Source organism: Rhinatrema bivittatum, chromosome 1 (assembly GCF_901001135.1).
Source record: "Rhinatrema bivittatum chromosome 1, aRhiBiv1.1, whole genome shotgun sequence".
NCBI lineage: Eukaryota > Metazoa > Chordata > Amphibia > Gymnophiona > Rhinatrematidae > Rhinatrema > Rhinatrema bivittatum.
Genome location: NC_042615.1, coordinates 805628902 through 805647057, shown reverse-complemented (window position 1 = coordinate 805647057; position 18156 = coordinate 805628902). Strand labels below are relative to the sequence as shown.

The 18156-nt window shown below is 44.2% G+C and overlaps 1 protein-coding gene across 5 annotated transcripts in view; it reads left to right on the top strand.

Moving 5' to 3' along the window:
* Nucleotides 1–18156, top strand: part of KIAA1328 (KIAA1328 ortholog) — a 689482-nt gene that overhangs the window by 543026 nt on the left and 128300 nt on the right. The gene's annotated exons all lie outside the window — the stretch shown is intronic.

Below are 18156 nucleotides of genomic sequence, written 5' to 3'. Positions count from 1 at the left end.
TATAGTACTTCGCTATGAGATAGCAAGCTATCATGCCCCCCGCTACGGAGTCACAATCTGTATATATATATATAAGCAGCAAGCAAGTCTCAGAGAAAGAGGAGTAGCTGTCTATATAATACTTCCTGAGCGGAGTCATTGGTCTGTAGGGGTTGGCTCCCACAAGGTGTTAATAGTGAAAGGAATGACCACTTGGAGAAAATGGTGAATCCCTGGGCCGATGGCAGATGACAGCGCCCTCAGGAGGAGATCCTGAGAGGAATCACCGGCTAGGCTAGAATATGAGATAGACACAATAGTTCTTTATTAGACTGGAAGCTGGACCACCAGAGGTGGCAGTAGTGAGTCGCTGTGTCCGGCAAGGCTGAAGTCCTTCTGATACTGGAATATAATCTCTGGGTCGCTGAGCTGTAGAGAGAGACTAGAAGTAGTGAGTAGACAGGGTATGCTGGATACAAGATGGTACACTCACAATAGTAGATGTCATAAGAACATAAGAAAATGCCATACTGGGTCAGACCAAGGGTCCATCAAGCCCAGCATCCTGTTTCCAACAGTGGCCAATCCAGGCCATAAGAACCTGGCAAGTACCCAAAAACTAAGTCTATTCCATGTAACCATTGCTAATGGCAGTGGCTATTCTCTAAGTGAACTTAATAGCAGGTAATGGACTTCTCCTCCAAGAACTTATCCAATCCTTTTTTAAACACAGCTATACTAACTGCACGAACCACATTCTCTGGCAACAAATTCCAGAGTTTAATTGTGCGTTGAGTAAAAAAGAACTTTCTCCGATTAGTTTTAAATGTGCCCCATGCTAACTTCATGGAGTGTCCCCTAGTCTTTCTACTATCCGAAAGAGTAAATAACCGATTCACATCTACCCGTTCTAGACCTCTCATGATTTTAAACACCTCTATCATATCCCCCCTCAGTCGTCTCTTCTCCAAGCTGAAAAGTCCTAACCTCTTTAGTCTTTCCTCATAGGGGAGTTGTTCCATTCCCCTTATCATTTTGGTAGCCCTTCTCTGTACCTTCTCCATCGCAATTATATCTTTTTTGAGATGCGGCGACCAGAATTGTACACAGTATTCAAGGTGCGGTCTCACCATGGAGCGATACAGAGGCATTATGACATTTTCCGTTTTATTCATCATTCCTTTTCTAATAATTCCCAACATTCTGTTTGCTTTTTTGACTGCCGCAGCACACTGAACTGACGATTTCAATGTGTTATCCACTATGACACCTAGATCTCTTTCTTGGGTTGTAGCACCTAATATGGAACCCAACATCGTGTAATTATAGCATGGGTTATTTTCCCTATATGCATCACCTTGCACTTATCCACATTAAATTTCATCTGCCATTTGGATGCCCAATTTTCCAGTCTCACAAGGTCTTCCTGCAATTTATCACAATCTGCTTGTGATTTAACTACTCTGAACAATTTTGTGTCATCTGCAAATTTGATTATCTCACTCGTCGTATTTCTTTCCAGATCATTTATAAATATATTGAACAGTAAGGGTCCCAATACAGATCCCTGAGGCACTCCACTGTCCACTCCCTTCCACTAAGAAAATTATCCACTATGTCTGCAATGGTCTGCAATGGTCTCTATGCCACAGAGAGTCTTCAAGTACATTCAGGAACAGGAGCCGTAGGCGAGCATTGGTTTCCACAGTCCGTCTGTAATAAGAACTCACAATTGCTATATATGAAATGGCTTCTAGAGTAGAAGAGAGTCTGTATAAGATTCTAGGAACATGGGCCCTCGTGGAGTGAGTACCAGTTCCTATCTGTAATCTTGCTAATGTAACTCTTGATCTCTGTACTTGCGATAACGTCTTGGACGGAAGGGAGTCTTCAGAGCAATAGGAATGTAGACCCTCGTGGAGTGAGTACCGATTCCTATGTAATAGAACTCACTATGTTCACGTCCGCGATCGCTTCCAGGAAATGAGGAGTCTTCCGAGTGTTCTGGCAATCTGAAATCAAGAAGAGAGAGCGGAGCCCCCGTGGAGCGGGTACTCCTGGTAAGTTTGAAAAGGCCGAGCAGTGGGGACGGATTCCCCGGCTAACTCGGATCGTTGTTGCAAGTATCATGGACTGCCGAAGCAAGTCCTGTTGGAGTTCCTTGCTAACTCGTTAGAGGTTAGCAAACAAAGACCTTTTAAAGTGCAGATGGATGACGTCACTACGGAGGGACGCCCCCGATGTTTGCGCCCTTGCTGGTACAAAGTCTGAAGTGCGCGCGTGCCCTTACGTCATCGGGAACATGGCGGATCCGAAGCGTCAGGCCAGCCCGGGGGAACCGGGACCAAGAGGCAGAGAGAAGCCACGGCTGCACTGTTCGTCAGAGCCGAAAGGAGTCGCATCCCAGGTAGAGAGGGTGGAGCGAGGAGAGAGAAGAGGCACAAATGCAACAAAAGCATCTCCCTCCAAGGTTGCATTTTACCCGAGGAGGAGTCCCCCTTTGATAATGCAACTGTACTGCTGGGATTTACTACTGCTAGCATGGCCTCCTTTAGACAATTGACTATTCTGCCCATTGGGAACTCCACCCATTGGGAAGTCCACTGGTGGTCCCAGGGAAGACAAAGAAGCATCGTTAGTCATTTTTTTGACTCAATGAAAGAATCATATTCATGACCCTAAAAATATCATTTCACTCTATCAAAAGTCTGTGCAGATAACCTCACCCACTGATCTTGTGTTTTCCTATAACGCTCCATACCTCCCTAGCGGCGCTCTCTGGCTGTAGGTTCATGGCACCATGCTGCATCCAGTAGCTCTTACTAGGACGTAGACCACAATCCCTGAGCCTATGTAAGCCCTGCATCAGGGACTTTCTTGGTGCTGGCTGGTAACATCATCACTGCCTTGAGATATATATATATATAGGAAACACAGTGCACTTAACCAGTGCCTCAGCAACAGATCCTTTTGAGATTCCTCTGCCAAGGTGATGTCATTGCTTCTGACCCTGTCTCCTGTTCCTGCCCGTCTTTCTGCCTGCTCCTACCTTCATACCAGTCCTTGAAGATTACTCATTTTGCTCGACTCCTGACTCCTTGCCTGTCCTGGTTCCTGCTTGCCCTACTCTTTGTTTACCTTTGGACTGACTTCTTGTTGCTGATCCGGCCTCGCCCTTTGACATTGCTTCGCTTGTACCTGCTCTGATCTCAGTCTGTTTCCTGTCTCTGCCTGAACTCTGCCAGCCCTGGCCTTAGCCTACATTTCGTCCTAGGGCTTACCTTCCTGAAACATGACATTTCCATTAGCATCTCTTCCAAGCTCCTCTTAATGCATCCTTAGAGGTAGTAAGGACAACTTCTTCAGAAAACGCATTCTTCAGCTTTTATTGAAATCTGTACCTCTGCAGTCCTTGTTTTGCTAGTTGCTATGAATGGGTAAGGGCTACATTCCTTGCTCAGATTTCAGGATGAAGGCATCAGACTCAGTCACAACGGGTGAAAAGGGTTAGGGTTGTTATAGGCATAGGGAAACAAAAATAGCTTATTTTCAGCTGCAATACCAAAAACAAAACTGAACATTCAAAAGAGAATTTGTAAGCTTCCTGTTAATAGGAAGTCAGAGGGAGTGTGCTAGCAGGGTGACTTTCAGCATCTCTCCTTTTTTCTGCCTGAAGCTGTGATTTTTTTTTGTGTCCTGCTCCTTAGAGCTTTCAGTTCAATCAAACCAGCCTTCATTTGCAACTGCCTGGGAGTTTTTTTCCTCTATTGTATATCCCCTCTTAATTTGTCATTTCAGTATCAGTCCTCGTCCCGGGGCCACACACCAGGGCACCTTCTGGAAATCTGCAATTTTGGGCCGTAAATCTGGCCACTAGTTGTCACCATTGTGTGACTGGACTCTTCTTCCACCTCAGGAACTATGAACGTTTTCTCTGTAGCATCCCCAGCTGTCTTCCACCTAACACCGGGGTAGCCCAGGCAAGGCTTTTTATGCTGCTTTGGATCCTTCCCTAATTAAAGAAGTAGCAGCAAAGGACCTCAGGCTTTGAAAAATCCAGTCTGGTTCCATTCACTGGCAAACTGTTTCTAGTGCTTGAAAATGCCTGGCCTGGATCACTCAGCCAACAGGATTTTTCTTCCCTTATTACAAACCATCATTTTCCTTTTATCTTTCTGCCAAAAAAACCCCCATATTTACACATATGTGTGTGTGTGTATATACATATATACTGTATTGGTTTCATAAGCCTTTAATATAATCATTCATACCTATAATGTAGTTTCTCTTAAGTGTACCTTCTGAAAGGAGAAGAGAAAAGAAAAGAAAGCTACAAGAATGCATTCACTGATAGCTGGTAAAGATGCATCCTACAGGAGCAAATCATTTTATGCCATAATTAAACATGAGCCTTTGATGGTGTCACTATTAGTGAATAATGGAGACAATGAAAAGTGTACTTAACGGAACGGTACTAATAAACATATTTTAAATCTGTGCAAAAGAAGTTTTACAATAAAAGGCTACGGTATAAGGCTCAAAGAGGATAAATGAGAATATCCACAGATACATGGTAGATACATGGAATATCCTTCTAGTGGAAGTGCTAGAGGAAAAAGTTTCAGAATTTGAGAGGTATAGAAACACGTTTATGGTATTATTCTGTGTTGTAAACCACTTTGGGTTGAATTCTATTCAATGAAAGCAGTCTTAAAATGTAACGTTACATAACAAGATCCTTAGTTTCCAGAAAGTGAATGTGAAGCCAGAGTTCAGACAGGGTCTGTGGTAGGCCTGGCATCCTGGGCAGGCATTAGGGGTCCTTGCCCTTTCCTTTTTTGAAAAGGCATGTATGCCTATATTTCTTGTAACCATAAAGGCAGATAATTCCAGAAAGCTGGAGCCACACCGGCAAGGACTCTTAATTTAGTTTTCACCTTTAGATCTTGGAACTCTTGGCTCTTTCAATTGACTAGATTGCAACACACTAGATGGCATGTATCAATCCATCTTAATGTGCAAGATCTTAATACAAAGCAACAAAACGGGCAGCCAGTGGAGGGAAATCAACAAAGGGATAGCTCTTTCCCAGTGCCGCTTCCCTAGAATCAGCTTCACAGCCATATTTTGAAAGATCTTTAACTTTCCTATTTAAGAGTCCTACATAGTTAGCATTGCAGTAGTCAAGGTGATTAAACATCATCACTTGAATAACCATCTTAAAATCTGATTATCGTAACACTAACTGAATTTTCTTATATTTTTTGATGTACCACTATTCAAGCTTGTATTTTTTAACCACATAGAATTTTAATGGTTCCATGCCAGCTTTTTTTACTATTTCATTTGATTTTGCATTCACTATGTTCCTCCCCATGACACAGAAGCCAAGGTAGCCATCTCAAGAGGTTTGCCACATGCAACTGAAAGTAGTCTATTACGGACTATCATAAAGATTGCATTTGTTGTTTGAGACAAGAGTATGATGTCCCTGGTTGCAGCATCTGTACTAAGATATCATTCAAGGCCATCTGGTTCCAAAGAATAAACCTTCTGGACATCTTTGGTGCATCTTCACTCAGTTGCGCCAAATATATCTGCGCCAGAGGACCACACAGTCCACTGGCATCTCATTGGCCTAGAGTGACAGATCACACTCTTTGGTGCAGAGGCCAAGGAAGAGAAGTTCAGGAGCAGCAAACCTTCCCATTTGTCGGAGGAGACTTCCTTCGCATCCAGGTCAACCTCAGGTTGGTCATGGCTCTGATCAAAGGCACTATTTCTCATCAGTGCTGGATGCCAGAAGTTTTGAGACAGAGGCGTTAGCCACTTCTTCTCCAAATTGGCAATAGCAGTTGATGAGCTCAGCCTCCAAATCAAAAACCAAAGCGCCATAGAGCCTTACCATAACTATCGTCTCTTCTCTGCTGGGCACCGAGAAGGACATTTGTCTCCTGTGGTTTCCCTGGTTTCGGCACCAGTGGATTTAGAGCAGGAGTTAGTTCAGAGGATGTGTTAGTTTAGTTGGACTGAACTGTGGGTTCTGAGTGCATTGGCTGTAGCACCAATAAAGCTGGTACATGAGACTTATGCCTGGCCATTGGGTGAGTCTGCTTCATCTGTATGGATATATTGCCACCCTATAGTGCTGAGACTGTTCATGCTCAGTGTAAAGTACTTGGCATTGGAAAGAGTAGCCTTTATTTTTGCCTCTCTGTGCTTGACTTTGAGGCCACAGCAGTCTTGAGAAAAGCTCTATAAGACTGAGACTGCAAGGGCAGTGTCACCTTAAACTTCAGAAACATATGCTTGTTTCAGAATAAGAATCTAAGGAATCCTAAGATATGTCATATAGGCAATGAATTCCAGAGCATAATTAAGTTTTGGAATTCGTTGCCAAAAGATGTAGTGAAAGCTGTTAGTATAGCTGCATTTAAAAATGGTTTGGACAAGTTCTTGGAGGAACAATCTATAAACCATTATAGAAACATAGAAACATAGAAATGACGGCAGAAGAAGACCAAAACGGCCCATCCAGTCTGCCCAGCAAGCTTCACACATTTTTTTTCTCATACTTATCTGTTTCTCTTAGCTCTTTGGTTCTATTTCCCTTCCACTCCCACCATTTATGTAGAGAGCAGTGATGGAGCTGCATCCAAGTGAAATATCAAGCTTGATTAGTTAGGGGTAGTAGGGGTAGTAACCGCCGCAATAAGCAAGCTACACCCATGCTTATTTGTTTTACCCAGACTATGTTATTCAGCCCTTATTGGTTGTTTTTCTTCTCCCCTGCCGTTGAAGCAGGGAGCTATGCTGGATGTGCGTGAAGTATCAGTTTTTCTTCTCCCCTGCCGTTGAAGCAAAGAGCTATGCTGGATATGTGTGAAGTATCAGTTTTTCTTCTCCCCTGCCGTTGAAGCAGAGAGCTATGCTGGATATGCGTGAAGTATCAGTTTTTCTTCTCCCCTGCCGTTGAAGCAGAGAGCTATGCTGGATATGCGTGAAGTATCAGTTTTTCTTCTCCCCTGCCGTTGAAGCAGAGAGCTATGCTGGATATGCGTGAAGTATCAGTTTTTCTTCTCCCCTGCCGTTGAAGCAGAGAGCTATGCTGGATATGCATTGAAAGTGAAGTATCAGGCTTATTTGGTTTGGGGTAGTAACCGCTGTAACAAGCCAGCTACTCCCCGCTTTGTGAGTGCAAATCCTTTTTTCCACATTTCCTCTTGCCGCTGAAGCTTAGAGCGATGTTGGAGTCACAGTAATCATGTGTATGTTTATTGAATAAGGGTATTATCTCCAGGCAGTGGCCGTCATTCTGGCGAGCCACCCACTCTTCATTGACGGCCTCTTGACTTTATGGATCCACAGTGTTTATCCCACGCCCCTTTGAAGTCCTTCACAGTTCTGGTCTTCACCACTTTCTCCGGAAGGGCATTCCAGGCATCCACCACCCTCTCCGTGAAGAAATACTTCCTGACATTGGTTCTGAATCTTCCTCCCTGGAGCTTCAAATCGTGACCCCTGTTTCTGCTGATTTTTTTCCTACGGAAAAGGTTTGTCGTTGTCTTTGGATCATTAAAACCTTTCAAGTATCTGAAAGTCTGTATCATATCACCTCTGCTCCTCCTTTCCTCCAGGGTGTACATATTTAGATTCTTCAATCTCTCCTCATAAGTCATTCGATGAAGACCTTCCACCTTTTTGGTCGCCCTTCTCTGGACCGCCTCCATCTTGTCTCTGTCTCTTCGGAGATATGGTCTCCAGAACTGAACACAATACTCCAGGTGAGGTCTCACCAAGGCCCTGTACAAGGGGATAATCACTTCCCTTTTCTTACTCGATATTCCTCTCTCTATGCAGCCCAGCATTCTTCTGGCTTTAGCTATCGCCTTGTCACATTGTTTCGCCGACTTCAGATCATTAGACCCCATCACCCCAAGGTCTCTCTCCTGCTCCGTGCACATCAGCCTTTCTCCCCCCATGGAATACAGTTCATTCGGATTTCCACTCCCCATATGCATGACTCTGCACTTCTTGGCATTGAATCTCAGCTGCCATATCTTCGACCACTCTTCCATCTTCCTTAAATCCCGTCTCATTCTCTCCACTCCTTCCGGCGTGTCCACTCTGTTGCAGATCTTAGTGTCATCCGCAAAAAGACATACCTTACCTTCTATCCCTTCCGCAATGTCGCTCACAAAGATATTGAAAAGGACCGGTCCCAACACCGATCCCTGCGGTACACCGCTTAAAACCACTCTCTCTTCAGAGAGAGTTCCATTTACCATCACACATTGCCTTCTGTCCGTCAACCAGTTTGCAATCCAGGCCACCACCTCGGCACTCACTCCTAAGCTTCTCATTTTATTCACCAGTCTCCTGTGCGGGACAGTGTCAAAAGCTTTGCTGAAATCCAAGTAGATGACATCGAGTGCTCTTCCTTGATCCAATTCCTTGGTTACCCAGTCAAAAAAGTCAATCAGATTTGTCTGACAGGATCTTCCAATGGTGAATCCATGCTGCCTCTGGTCCAGCAATTCTCCCGACTGTAGATAGTTCACTATTCTCTCTTTCAACAGTGACTCCATTACTTTTCCCACCACCGAAGTGAGGCTAACCGGTCTGTAGTTACCAGCCTCTTCTCTGTTCCCACTCTTGTGAAGCGGGACCACCACCGCTCTCCTCCAATCATTCGGCACCACTCCCGTTTCTAGGGATCTATTGAACAGGTCACACAGCGGACCCGCCAGCACATCTCTGAGCTCCCTCAGTATTCTGGGATGAACTTCATCAGGCCCCATGGCTTTGTCCACTTTCATTTTCACCAGCTCTTCCCATACATTTTCTACTGTAAATGGAGTTACATCTACTCCATTCCCCTCCAATTTCTTGTTAACTAGTGACGGTCCTTCTCCAGGGTCCTCTTTAGTGAACACAGAACTGAAGTATTCATTTAATATTTCTACCATTTCTTCGTCTCTCTCCACACATTGATCCTTTCTACCTTTCAATTTCAATATACCACTTTGAACTTTTCTCTTTTCACTGATGTATCTGAAAAATGTTTTGTTACCACTCTTTACCTCTTTGGCAATCTTCTCTTCTGCTTGACTTTTTGCCATCTTGATTAATTTCTTTGTCTCCCTCAGTTCTACCAGATATTCTTCTTTGTGCTCCTCCTTTTGGGATCTTTTATATTTCTTGAACGCTGTTCTTTTAGCCTTTATTTTGTCAGCCACCTCCTTTGAGAACCAGATAGGTTTCATTTTTCTTTTGCTTTTCTTTACTTTTCTAACATATAGATTAGTTGCCTTGGTAATTGCTCCTTTTAGATTGGTCCACTGTTGATCCACATCTCTCTCGTTCTCCCAGCCTTTTAGTTCTTCCTCCAGGTACTTCCCCATTTCATCAAAGTCTGTGTTTTTGAACATCAAAACTTGGGTTTTTGTGCTTCTTTTCCGTGTCCTTTTTGTGATATTAAACCATACCGTTTGATGATCACTGGTGCTGAGGTGGGCACCCACCTGGACGTCTGAGACATTATCTCCATTAGTGAGCACTAAGTCGAGTATAGCTCCTTCTCTCGTGGGTTCCATTACCATTTGTTTGAACAAAGCTACTTGCAGGGCATTATTAAGGTAGAGTTGCAGAAATCTACTGCCTATCCCTGAATTAAGCAGCATGGAATCTATCTACCCTCTGGGAATCTGCCAGGTACTTGTGACCTGAGTTGGTCACTATTGGAGTCAGGATACTGGGCTTGATGAACCTATGGTCTGACCCAGTATGGCAAATCTTATGTTTTTATGTTTTTGTGACTCTAAACAGGAGGATTCTTCTGATAGAAGCGCACTTGGGGGGGGGGGGGGGTGACACAGGGGACAGAGAACATTTGTGGGGGCTGGGGAGGGAGAATAGGTAGCATATATTTATGTGAGTGCATGTGTTTATATGTGTAGGGAGGGGAACACAGAGCATATGAGGGAGAGCGAGGAGAAAGTTTGTATGATTCCACCCTGCCTCCCCAACTAATCCATGGTAATCTCAGGATGACTGGAAATCAAAAGTTCCTAGATATGGAGAGAAGGGTTTTTTTATCCTTATTACTTTTAATTATGGAATGTTATTTGATGTGTCTGCTGTTTTGAAGTATTTTTTTTGTAAATGAGTTATTTATTAGATGTTATTCTTTTGTCATCTGTTTTGAAATATTTTTTATTGGTATGATGTTACTATTATGATTGATGTTTTATGAAGCACAATTATTCTGTTTTTCCCCAAGGACAACAAGCAGTATGGCAGTCCTCACACATGGGTGATATCACTAGATGGAGCCTGGCATGGAAAACTTATGTCAGAGTTTCTAGAACTTTGAGCCTCATTGAACTTGCTCAGCATTCATTACACCACGCATCCACAAGGGTCCGCTTCACTCTCTTCTTATCCGCAGAGCCTGTCGTTTCACCATCAGGTGACAGCCTCAGATTGCCAACTTTTTGGCCTACTTTTTCGTGATTTTTTTTTTTCGCTGCCTTGCTGGGTCGATACAGGGTCCCCCGGTTCTCCTGTCCTAGATACGTTTTTCGATGTTTATTGGTTTATTGGTAAGTTTAGTTTTATTGTCGATACTCCCGGGGCTGTCGCCATCAATTTTGATCTCACATCGATTTTATTTTGTGACGACATGTCCATGCCCCAGGTGTTTGAGAACCATGTATATCAAGGACCCCCTTGATAGATGTGTCCTCTGACTTGAGGCATCACACAGCATTGGGTGTTGCAGCAAATGTGCCAAGATGACCCCAAAGGGGTACGTAAGGTCCAACTGTATAAGATGGAGCACCTCTTCAGGCCAGTGAAGACCAATCCATTGGTATCGGAGGCATTGGCATCGAGGGACCTCAGAGTCATACAATAAACACTGAGTCTTCATCATTGGTGAGTCCATCAACTCCATTGAGGTCGTCGGCTGAAAGGGTTGCCGGAGACCAGTCATCATTGTGTTCCTCCACGTTGAGGGCATCGGGTTTATCGTCCTCGACCTTAGCACTGTGTCGAGCATCGAGGGAAGCCGAATAAGCATCAGCATAGGTCCCCATTGATGCATGGAGCTGGGTAAGGGGATGCACTAGCTCATGCTGTGATGCCCCTGAAGTGACCCATCAGTAAGGAGCACCAGTCCTCCATCGCTGCCAGGGGTGCACCATGGACTCCATCGGTCCCAATGCCAGCCACCTATCCTCCTCTCAGTTCTGAAGAGGATCTGGTTACACTTCCTGTGTCCTGTGCTTTGGCATCAGCAATGTTCAAGGAGGAATTGGAGAGGCATTTGCAGTTGGCTGATGAGAGGGTGATGCGTGGCCTCAGCGTCTCGCTCCTTGAGCCACTGCTGGAATCCCTGCATGCGCTTATCGGCGTGTTACCAATTCAGCCAGCGTCAGTTCCTGGGGTAGCATCGATGCCCTGCGGGGCACCTCCACCACCTCCTGCCGATCTGGTCGTCATTGTTGGAACTTCTGAGGAGGAAGCTCCCCCTAGACCGGTGAAGGCACTGGGGCCTGCAGCCCCATGTCATTCCATCTCGGCCTGCACTGCTGGATGAAAACTGAGTGTGCAGGACCCCCATCCTTCATCGATGACAGTGGGGTTCAGAGCATGTATGACGCCTGGAGGATGACTAAGCTGTGGTCTCTGATGATGCTTCTGATGGTCTCCCCTCAGATCCATCTCCTACAAAGAAGCTAAAGAATTCCCCTCCAGAGGACCTCTCCTTCACAGGTTTTGTCCAGTTGATGGCAGAAGCCATACCTTTTCATTTGATGACTGAAGAGGATGCCAGGCAAAAAATGCTCGATATCCTCCAGTTCATGAAGCCTCCCAAGGAGATTGTGGCAGTCCCAGTGCAAGAGATCCTTGTGGAGTTACTGCTGAGGATGTGGGAACACCCCTTCACAGTGCCTCCCGTTAACAGTAAGGTGGATGCAGTCTATCTCATCCAGAAGGCTGCCCCACCAATCGGTGATAGTTGAATCTGTTCTCAAAAAGGCCAAGCATTCTTGAACCCATTTCTCGGCACCCCCAGGGAAGGATCACAGGGCAATGCATGCTCTTGGGATAAAGGTATTCCAGGGGGCTATGCTCATTGCCTCCATAGATGTGTACCAGCTCTTTATAAGAACATAAGATATGCCATCCTAGGTCAGACCAAGGGTCCATCAAGCCCATTATCCTGTTTCCAACAGTGGCCATTCCAAGTCAGAAGCACCTGGCAAGTACCCAAACATTAGATAAATCACAAGCTAGTATTGCTTATTGATTACCGTAACAGCAGTTTATGAATTTTTCCTCTAGGAACTTATCCAAAGCTTTTTAAATCCCAGTTACACTAACTGCTGTATCTAGGTGACAATTGACGTCCACCACCTTCGCACAAGGTAGGCATGTTTCAGGCGATCCTCATACCCACCAGCCACCCAGCTGCCTGCATTCCTAATAATTGACTGCTGACCTAAACCTTCACAGTAGTACTGAGAGAGACATACTCAGTGCGAGAAGACAGTGCACCACCTGGAGAGCAGGTCCTTGCTACAGGATTATTTCCTGCTGCACCAGTTTGATGCTCTCTGATCATGAAACCTTCCTCCTCCATGGCAACACCAGGGCTGCCAGACTGGAGTTGGGACTTGGCTAAAATGTCCCTGATGGTCTCATCTATATACCTCTCTGTCTGTCTCAGTTCTTCCAGGTCTGCCTCTCTAGCCTCCAGAGATCAAACTCGTTCTCTGAGAGCCAGGAGCTCTTTGCATCAGATGCACATGTACAGTTTCTCACCGGCGGGTAAAAAATCATACATGTGACACTCTATGCAAAAGACTCTTGCTACTGAACTGCTGCCTTCATCTTAAATTTGTTCAGTTCCTAGTTATGTTTTAGATTGCTATGGGAGTAGGAATGTGTACAGTTAGGGTTCTTTAAATGTATTAGTGTATTCACTATATATCTGGTAGTGACCTACAAGGGAATGATCAAAATCTTATTAAGGTGTGAGGAATTTCAGAGTTTAATTAAAAGGCTGATTAAAAAAAGATTTAAGTGTGAAAGTGACACCTGCTTATAAATTAAAGGATGAGCAGAACATCTGGAAGCAGGTGCAGGATATTGCCAAGCACCTACCTCAGCAGCAGTAAGACACACTCCTGGGCCTGGAGTGCAGAAAACACAAGGACTGCTCAAACTACAACATTTTTGAAATGGCATCCAGAGTCTCTGCAGCAGGAATTGGTACCCACGGACTTGCATGGCTGTGGGCCTCAGATCTCAGACCAGAGGTGCAGGACTGACATGCTAATGTGCTATCCACTGGAGAGAATCTCTTCTGAGATAAGGTCAAGAACATGGTGGCCCAGATCTAGGATCACCATGCAACCCTGCAGCAGCTCTCCAACAACATGCCGGACCTGTCCTCATCATCCAGGAGGTCTGTGACCTCAGAGCCAAGGAAGTCATGCTTCCACCCAAGGAGATACTATGCTCCGCCCTCTCACTCCAGTTAACAACACAAGGGCTCTCGCAACTGTCCCAGGCAGCAAAGAACTCTGAAGCCCCAGCCAGCTCCTCAGTCAACTCCAGGGACGGGGTTTTGATTGGATCATAGAGAGCATAGCCCAGTTGCCTGTACCCAGAGCGATGGATCTGCTGGTCAGGGGAAGACTGCAGTTCTTTGCAAATCGGTGGCCCAGTATACCCTCAGACCAGAGGGTTCTATCCATTCACCAAGGGCATCCAACTTATTGGATGCCCTGCCAAATCCCCCCCCCCCTTCCCTGAACCCATTTTGGGCCCAGTAGAGCATCAGGAGGTTCTAGTAACAGAGCTGACCTCCCTCTTAACAGCCAGAGTGGTGGAATCCGTTCACCAGGGTAAAGAGGGTGGGGATTTTCCTCCTATACTCCTGATACCAAAGAAAACAGGAGGACTCCGTCCCATCCTGCACCTAAGGATCTTGAACAAAAGCATCAAAAAAAGAAAAGTTCAAGATGGTTTCCCTGGGTACCTTGATCCCCTTCTTACAAAAAGGGGACTAGCTATGCTCCCTAGTTGTAAAAGACGCATACACACACATTGAGATCTTCCCAAGTCACCGGAGGTATTTCCGATTTGAGGTGGGAAAACAGCACTTCCAATATCACTTGCTGCCATTTGGGCTCACGTCAGCCCCATGTGTCTTTATGAAATGCCTGACTGTGGTGGCAGCGCACCTTCGCAGACTAGGTGTTTATGGTTTCCTGTATCTGGACGATTGGCTGGTCACGAGCACCTCTCGGGTGGGAGCTGACAAGTCCATGGGCTTGACTATCTGTTTTGGAGACACTAGGTTTCGTCATCAACTACCCCAAGTCCCATCTCAGCATGCCACCTCAATTGGACTTTATTGAAGCCCTGCTAGACATGGCTCAGGCCAGGGCCATCAACATGATGACCATTGCAGCAAGGATTCAACAGAGCCAGCAGGTGTCAGCTTGGCACATGGTGAGGATGTCGGGCCATATGGCTGCAACAGTTCATTTCAGTTTTTGTCTACAAGTTTCTGTTTATACTTTATGATCACTTTATTCTGTATTTGGTGAAGGTCTATCTGTATTCTGTATGTGTGAACAAGGTGAGCTACTCTGCTAGTATGTAGTATAGTAGCCTAGCTTGTTCTGTTTTTCTAATAGGAGGTGTCTTGGTGTTTTAGGGTCTGGTATAATATTGGCAGTGCTTCATTTTCATAGGTAGGTTTGGGAGTGCTGGCAGTTGATGCTGTCTTGGTATGGATGATTTACTATTTTGTAATTCAGGTTACTCATGGCTTTCTGTGGGTCAAGACCACACCCATATGGATTCCAAGTGTCTTGTTTTGCATGTTAATATATTATACATGTTGTAAGTGATATTTTTATCTCAGTCTTTTTTCCATGCAAAATCTTTTATTATAAATGCATAATTTTTAATTGCGTGTGGGAAGTCTGGGCGGGGGAAGACCAGGCTTATAAGGTTCTCCTAGAGTGCCTAATACCCTTGGACTGGCCCTGGTGTTGAGTCGAGTTATTAATAATTTTTATAATTGAAGGCATCAAAGGTGGCTGAGATGTCTAAGAGCACTAAGGTAAATTCGGTGCCAGCATCAAAGCCCCTTTGAAAAACATCAAAGCTTGACAGGAATAATATTTCAGTACTATGAGAAGGTCAAAAACTAGTCTGAAATAGATTTAGGTCATTGTGATTGTGCAAAAACTCCTGTAATTGTGATAATACCACTTTCTCAAGGACTTTAGCCAAGAAAGGTATAGAAGAAATTGGGTGATAATTAGCAAGAACAGAAGGATGAAGCTTTGGGTTTTTCAAGATAGGTCGAACGATAGCTTGCCTCAGTGAGATCGGCAAACACCCTTTTGTAAGTGAGACATTCACAATAGCAGTTACATATTGAATAATATTATGTAATAAACTGAGCTTTGCAATAAAACAAGGATAAAGTAGACCAGTAGAGGTTTTTATAGCCGCAATTGTTTGAAAAAGTTTTACAGTGATAACCAGTTGAATTGGATTACAACAGGCTTTCATTTCCTGAAAGGGTAGATCATGAAATGGTATGTCTTTAGGAGATATTTTGTCACAAGAAGCAACGGCAATTTCATTACAATGAGAGGGAGATAGCCATGTTGACATGATGGAATTGAAGTGAGATGAACAAGTTAGGTATCTAAAAGTAGAAAACAGCTCACAAGGACTGTTACCAACCTGCTGAATTTAAGTTGAAAAGTAGGAATTTTGCTTTTTTTGTCTTGCTTTTATAGCTTTCTAGGTCTTGAGTGTAAGTTATTCTTTCAGAGGTGAAATGAGTTTTACACCATTGTTGCTCTAGATGATGAAGATGACTCTTTTTTTCTTTCCTTGAAATAACTAGTACACCTAGGTGATATCTTGGTCCTTCATGGTTATATAGGATTTTAGTGGAGCAAGGTCATCCATTGATTGTTAGGGAGTCATTCCAAGTGTTCACTGCAGAGTCAACATAAGTGTTCAATATTGTGTCAAGTTCAGGTTTCCAGTGTGTTCATAAACGATCAGCATCAACACAGCCATGTCAAAAGGAAGTATGGATTGCCGACCAATCATTGGACTGAATTGGGGGTATGGAAAAATTAATTCTGGTTAAATGTTGATCAGTCCAAAAGATACAAGTACATGTGAACTGAGGGAAACTTGGTGGTTTAAGGAGTTCTGTTCAAACAGCAAGTCAACAATATGCCTTCCAATGTGGATAGGTTCCCAAATTATTTGTTCCAACCAAGAGAAGACATGGCAGTTAAAAAGTCATCACAGGCTGAGGAAAGTGAATATTCAGCAACCTGGAGGCTGAAGTCACACAGGACCATGGTGTTCTTAAAATCAAGTGGAAATGCTTCAGTGCATCAACAGTAGGAAAATAGTCCGTATCAAATAGACCATGAGGGGTGTATATAACACAAATATCCCACACTGCAGTAGATAGGGCTGTGAACTCATATGGCAAGGCAATTTTCACCTCCAGTTGAATTAAAGGTAACAAGTTCTTAAATGCAATCAAATCACTGTCATGCCACGTGTTCCGTGGCTTGTACATTACTGACATCACTGGGAGGTAGGGGCTAAATCTGTGGAGGAGGTAGGACTTTGTTGGAACCAGAAACCCAGTGGCAACAAAGAGCAACCCCTCATTGATGTCCAGGAGCACGAAGCAAGGGTCACATTGAGGTCCGATGCAAACAGATGATAACTGATTTTTATGGCATTCGCCATGGCTCTTCAGCCATTATCCAGTTAGCTCCAGGCCCTAGCAACTTATCCACCTTATTCAAAATTTTAGCGTAATACAGTGGTGTGTACTCGCTGTAAGTTCCTGCCTAAGGTAGTATTGGATTTCTCCCTTAATCAGCCTACCAACATTTTTTCTCTAGCCACAATTTCTCAAAGGTGAACAAGCCTTATACAATTTGAACTGAAAGAGAGTTCTTGCCTTCTTTCTGGCGTGGATTAATCCCTTAGAACGTCCACCCAGCTTTTTGTTTCTTTTGACCCAAACAAGCCTGGATTTGCTATAGCCAAATGAACCCTCTCTAACCGAATAACAGATTGCAACTTCTTTTAGTATGCCCATGTAGGTGTGAACGTCAAGGTTCACAATGTCAGAGCCATGGCAACATCGATCCTCATCTAAGATATACTTCTTTTGAACATATCTGCAAAGCTGCAGTGATGACTTCAGTGCACACGTTCTCATCACATCATTGTCTAAATGTTGACTCTTGACACGGCAGTAGGTTTGGCCAGTCTATTCTGTACAGTCTCTGAGGTTGGTGGATTGCAGAGGAGGAGGACAAAGCAGGCTTTCCTAGCTGGGGAGGGGTCTTGTAGCAGTTACATTCTGGAGTTGGCAGAGGGGAAGTATCCTTAAAGGTGTGAATTGAGTGTCTGGGAGGACTGATTGGGCCAGATTTGGGGTGGGGGTGGGGGGCGTTGCCATCATTTAGTATGTTACTATATAGTGTGTGTTCTTTAGTCCTGCTAGAGAGGTGCATTTTTGTGCGTTGAACATACAGTGTACTAAAAGCTGCAAATTCATACAATCTGCAAGTAAGTACAAGAAACTCTGTTGCTTTCCCCTAAACCACCTGCTGATTGTTCACAGAATTGTTTTTTAACTGTCTCTGGGTTCTAGGAGACTTTCTGATTGTAATCAAGCAGCACTTTAGCATTTTAGGATTTGTGTTGTATGGGTAAGTTTCTTCTCTGGTGATTATCATACAGTTGTGTACGTTTTTAAATTTATTTTCATTTCAGCATTTTATAGCACTTTATACCAGATTACATCCAGGTACAAGTCCCCCCCAACGAGCTTAGCCTGAGTGAGTGCATGAGTCAATGGGAGATAAAGCGACTTGTCAAAAATCACAAGGAGTCAGTGAGAAGAGAAGGATTTGGTCATCTGATTTCCAACCCATTGCTTTATCTACTAGGACACTCCCATTCAAAAGTACAGTCTTCTGAGGTACAAATATCACTTATGTGCATGCACTGCTGTGTTGCCAACCAGAAAACTCTGCAAAAAAAGATATTTGGACCTCCTATGGAATTAGACTTTTTGTAATGCAT